At 32.1% G+C, this 6,000-nt stretch overlaps 1 long non-coding RNA gene across 1 annotated transcript in view; it reads left to right on the top strand.

Annotated features, from left to right (window-relative positions):
• Positions 1-385: 385 nt before the first annotated feature.
• The window catches only part of LOC141376748 (uncharacterized), a 29,408-nt gene continuing 23,793 nt past the window's right edge, over positions 386-6,000 (top strand). Inside the window, exons 1-2 of the long non-coding RNA XR_012387808.1 lie at positions 386-467; positions 3,410-3,505. This is a non-coding gene — a long non-coding RNA (uncharacterized lncRNA). The remainder of the gene's footprint in view (positions 468-3,409; positions 3,506-6,000) is intronic.

Genomic DNA, 6,000 nt, shown 5'->3' with positions numbered 1-6,000 from the left:
GGGGACTTAAGCTTTACCTGAGGATAGATGAAGAAAGGTCAGGCTGATGTGTTGGGCTGGGCGATTTAGGGAAAATATTTAATTGGGATCTTTTTTTTTTTGGAAAGATATTCAAATTTGATTTATGAATACATTCAGGATTAATATTGTAGTTTACGCACTTTAAATTAAAGGAATGCAACATTCTTTGATCTCAGTATATATATATATATATATATATATATATATATATATATATATATATATATATATATATATATATATATATATATATATATATATATATATATATATATTCATTAATTGTGTTTAAGTTGTATACTGTATATTTGTGTGTATTGTCATTATTTTAAATGCAGTATGTGTGTGTGTCTCTCTGCATCAGGCCCGTAACGGCTAAGCAGGAGGACCGAGAGAATTCCCGGTGGGCCGGTCCGTTTTTTGACCGCGAGAGCTGGTGTCCCTAGGTGCTTGCACTCTCAGCAGTCTCACTTTCTTCATTTATTTATTTGACATAGCCTCACTCTTTTTATTCATTATTTTGCCGCAGCTACGCTCTTTTTACTTATTTTCTCGCAGCCCCGTGAGCAAAATACAGCCTGCAGGTTAATAATGATGTAACTATTCAACATTCAACCCCAAACAGCGGCACCTTAGTGAATATAGGAATTCGAATAATCAATATTAATGAATATTACACCTGCTCAATGAAGATCAGATGATTCACTACATTAATAAATCTGACATAACTTGATCAGAAATCTAAAAAGGGGAAAAATGATTAATTCATCAATAAAAAAAAGAGAAAGTCTCTTGCAGATAGCAGTGCAATATTTATGTTTAGTACCATATACCAATAGTACCACTGTGGTCCAGTGGTTCGCACGTTGCGTTACGACGCTGCAGATCCGAGTTCAAACCTGACCAGAGAATTTTTTTTTTTTCATTTTTATTGTTAAGACATATAATGCTGTTTGGGTTACTAATATAGGTGTACATATTTTATTTTATTTTGTGTGTGTGTGTGTGTGTGTGACCACCATTGCAAAGGACTGGATATCTATAAAGAATTTAGCACAGAATATATAATATTCAGATATTGCACTGAGGTGGGCCGGCTTGGAACTCCAGGGCTGAAAAGGAGCCCCACTCCGGCGCCATGCTCTGCATAAAATGATATGAAATGTTATTTAATTAACTATTCCCTATTTCTTATTAGGCAACATTGTGAAGTTTGTGACACATTATTGATAATAATTGCTACTTTAACCGGTCGGACATCTGAATAATCCCATTGTGTGTTAAATCGAATGATATCAAAATGATGCAAAATTTAATCAGTGCTGCCCTTTTAATTAATTTACAGTTTGCAACGAGAAAAAAAAATCTTGAAAAAGTCCTCGAGTTTCTCTGGATTTACTTGATTTATTAGGTAGTGGTTTGAGTGAAATGTAAATGTGTTTGCTAAAAAATGTCCTTAAGCCTTTCACCCAAATTTCAAATATTAAAAAAATTATAATTTAGAGCATTTTATTTTTTCAGAAAATGTCAGTTGGGTCAATTGAAAGACAGGATTTTATTTTTATTTTTATTTTTTTACCAAATTTAAATATTTAACTCTTTTAAAGTTAAAATTGGCATACTCAACCAGAAACTTACATTTTCACTTATAAAAATGTGACAAGGCCTGACCTTTTAGCTTGTCTTCCTCAAAAAGAATCATACAAAAACAAGCTTAAAGTCATACAATTCAATTAAAGAACGCATCCTTGAACTCTGTCAGCTTCTCGTCCATCAAATGATGTCACTTTCTCTGAGTCATAGCTTCAAAAGTGTACTGCACGCATTATATATTCAGTTTAATACAAATGTGACAGGACTGACAGAAACATGGGGACAGTTGTAAAATAGTGTGGAATTTATTTATAATTTCATGTTTTTAATCGATTGATGTGAATGATAACAACTTAAACTTGCTATTTCTAAAGATTATTTTATAAAAAACATTTTTTTAGCATAACAAAAACTATTAAAGCTGTAGGTTCAATTGGGCTGAGGACAAGGATGATGACAGGGTTTGCATATTTGTAAAGTGTTTAAAAAATAAAAAATAAAAATCTGAAAACCAAATGAATGACATATTCCTTTACTGAAGAACTCACAAAAATCAACCATCAGTCCATTTTAGATTTTTTTGGGATGAAATACTTTGTGTTTACTGTATTTATGTTTTTATTTCAAGGGCAGATAATGCACATTTCTGGTAAAATGTCCAGAAAATGTGACCCTGGACCACAAAATCAGCCATAATTGTTATTTTTGTATACATCGTCTAAAAGCTGAATAAATAAGTCGTCCATTGATATATAATTGATAGAATAAGATAATAAGTTGGCCAAAATACAAGTATTTGAATATCTGGAATCAAAAAAATCTTAACAATGACAAAAACCAGCCTGATCTCATGAGGAAACGTAACTATTTTACGTTTTGGAAGTTTATTTGCTAATTCATAGGAGTTCAGTCGATCAAAATTATACAACTTCAAAAAGGAGGTGTGGCACCAAACTCCGCCCCTAAACTGAACCTTTATTGGGGGATGAGCAAATTGTTCTAAATTTTACGAATGAAATTGAATTCATATAATTTTGCCACTAAATAAATGAAACTACAAATTGCTTGAGATATCATTGAGAAAAACACATTTAAAGTTGTCTTAAAAAAGTGCTTAGAGATGCACATTACCTGAAATTAAGTTTTGATTATATATTAACAGTAGGAAATTTGGTCCAGGTTCACTAATGTTGTTGTAAATATAGAAGAAATCAGTACCAGAATAATCACTACAATACAATACAATTGAACAGAATACGTTTAACGACTAATTTTAGTATATAGAATAATTTTTACATAAAACTAAAATTAGACACATTACAATCTTAAACACAGAGCTGTAAACTATAGATCCAAATAAACCACGAAACAGAAGTCTTCAAATGAAAGTGAATAATGAAAATGAAAGTGAATTAACACTATATATTCAACAATACTACAGTATATTCATGTATTGTTGGTTGTTAGTAAGGTAACCAATTGCTTGTTTGTGCTTGAGCTAATAATTCTGACTTCAACTGTATGTAGAGAAGCAAAGATGTAATAATAAAGCTTGATTTGTGCTCGCATCTGTACATTTAAGGGTGTTATACAGGTTAAGAAATTGATATAGTGACTGTTGTTGGCAAGAAAGTGTCAATTATAATGTTTCCCCTTTGAACTGGTATAACATTTCCAGCATTGTCCTTCATGACCAGTAGTATAACATGCCTAAAAGCAACGTTTAATTGTTACATGCCAGTTCGACAAAGCTTACACAAAACTTTTGTGTTTTCTTCTGCTTTGTTATTTGCAGATACTCCCTCATGCTGCTTGTCTTCTGAGAGGATGTTTCTTTTCCTGAAATCGCCACAGGTGACAGGGAGAAAACAAACGCATGAAAAGCATTGAGGTAAACTTATTTTCTGTTTTGATTTCATCAATAATTTACACATTCAAAAAATTATGTTTGCTGTTTGTTCAAATTGCTTATTTAAAATTAGCTGAAACAACACAATTCTTGTTTTTTGTTGGCAACGTAATTGTTTTAAGTTCAATCCACTTATATATGTTACATTAATTTTTTTACGTTAACATATTTTGTTAGGACAGCTTGAACAAATTGTGTGGGACCCTGCATATTTTACAGTGCACTCAAAGAATGGCGTGTACTGTTTGTTCAAAGTACTTATTTAAAATAAACTGAAACAACACAATTCTTGATTTTTTTTGGGACAACTTAATTGTTTTAAGTTCAGTCCACTTATATTTGTTACATTAAATCCATTTTAGCTGGGACAACTTGAACGAATTGTGTAGAACCCTGCATTTTTACAGTGCACTCAAAAATGATGTGTACTGTTTGTTCTAAATGCTTCCTTAAAATAAGCTAGGGGAACACGGTGGCTCAGTGGTTAGCACTCTCACCTCACAGCAAGAGTGTTGTTCCCATACTGATAAACTTCCGGTGACCAGTTATTGTGAGTTTTTTTTTTTTTTTTTCATTTTATACGGTTCCTTTTACAGCATTGATGTTGTAATGTCATTAAAATACAATCAGTTAAACAGACTTTGGCATTAATTTAGTTGTTCAAGTGTAAAACTAGACAAAAAGCGGTTTGCTCACACACGCCTATCAGAATAGGCAGGCTAGCGCAGAAGCTTCACTGAATATACTGGGGTAAAATAAATGCTTATATTATAAAGACATGGCAGTGGAAAATGTAATTTAATGCAGTGCTTCTTGTACAATCTGAGACCCACTTTATATCGGATATCACTCAGCCAGTGGAGATCGCTGATTTTTAAAGAAAACAGACCTTAAATGCGCTGTTTTTGCAATGGCAAACAGTTCATTTATGTGAAGCTGCTTTGACACAATCTACATTGTAAAAGCGCTATACAAATAAAGCTGAATTGAATTGAATTGAATTGAATTGAATTGAATTGAAGCGCTTAACCCAGGTTATTGACAAATTAAAAGTCCTATTAGCATATTTCGGCATCACTGAAAAAAGTGTTGCATGTAGAACTGTTGAAAACAATTTATTTGTGTTGAATTTAAACAAACAAATTAAGTTTATTAATGTTCAACTTAATTTCTTTGTTTAAACTCAGCCCAAATAAATTGTTTACAACCACTTAACATAAAAAAAAAATTGAGTAAATCCAAGGAATCATTTTTGAAATTTTTTTTTCAGTGTACCCCATTGAAAAAATATTGGTTATAATATTGACCTTAAAATGTTTTTTTTATTTTATTTTATTATTATTATTTAAATTAATAACTGCTTTTATTCCAGCCAAAATAAAACATACGATTTTCTCCAGAATTATAATAATATTATAGGAATTACTGCAAAAAATGTCTTGCTCTGGTAAACAGTATTTGGGAAATATTTAGTAAAGAAAACAAAATCCACGTGAGAGCTAATAGCAATGACTTCAACTGTGTATTCTCATGCGGATGATAAAGAAAAACTCTGAATCTGAAAGCAAACTCTTGGCATTTCAGACCAAAGGAGTCCATCATTTCTGACAAACCTCAAAGCTGAATTCCATTCAACCTAAATGGCCACAGGCTACACAGTATTCAAGGTTCGACAACGTTGTTCTTCCTATTACGCTCTTGTGGAATTTATGAACGCTCACATCTTGAAACCTTACGCAGATGAAGACAATGCATTTGCGTAATAACTCTTGCGTTCCAGAGCATTTTTTCTATTATTATTATTATGCTTGCTTCTGCAGGGACTTGCTCATTTGGGAGGCTGTAGAATTGAATTTAGAGATGTTATAATCACCTGCAATGTGCTGTGAAACAGAACCGTTCAGCATCATTTAACTCTTGTTTTTGTTCAAATTTCAAGATCGCAATTCATTAAAGAAAGGGAAATGTTAAGCAGATGAAGGCAATCCATTTGCGTAATACCTCTTGCTTTCCAGTGAACTTTTTTCAGTATTATTATTGTGCTTGCTTCTGCAGGGACTTGCTCATTTGCTCATTGAATTTCGAGATGTTCTATTCACCTGCGATCTGGGGTGAAACAGAACCATTTAACATCATTAAATACTTTTGTTTGTACAAATTTCAAGATTGTAATACATTAAAGAAAGAGAAATGTTATGCAGACAAAGTCAATGCATTTGCGTAATACTTCTTGCATTCCAGAGTAATTTATTATTATTATAATGAATAGTATTATTATTATTATTATTAATATTATCATTGTCAATATTATGCTTCTGCAGGGATTTTGGAGGCTGTAGAATTAATTTTGGAGATGTTCTAATCACAACACAGGCTCATTCTGAAAACATAGTCCTGCGAACGTTTCTGGAGGCCGCAAATTATGTATAGCCGGAGGTACGTACATTATGGCTGTATTTCATTTTTTTAAGCGAATG

Source organism: Danio rerio, chromosome 12, assembly GCF_049306965.1.
Source record: "Danio rerio strain Tuebingen ecotype United States chromosome 12, GRCz12tu, whole genome shotgun sequence".
Classification (NCBI taxonomy): domain Eukaryota; kingdom Metazoa; phylum Chordata; class Actinopteri; order Cypriniformes; family Danionidae; genus Danio; species Danio rerio.
The sequence above is the reverse complement of the archived record's forward strand: the minus strand, read 5'-3'. Positions and strand labels throughout refer to the sequence as shown.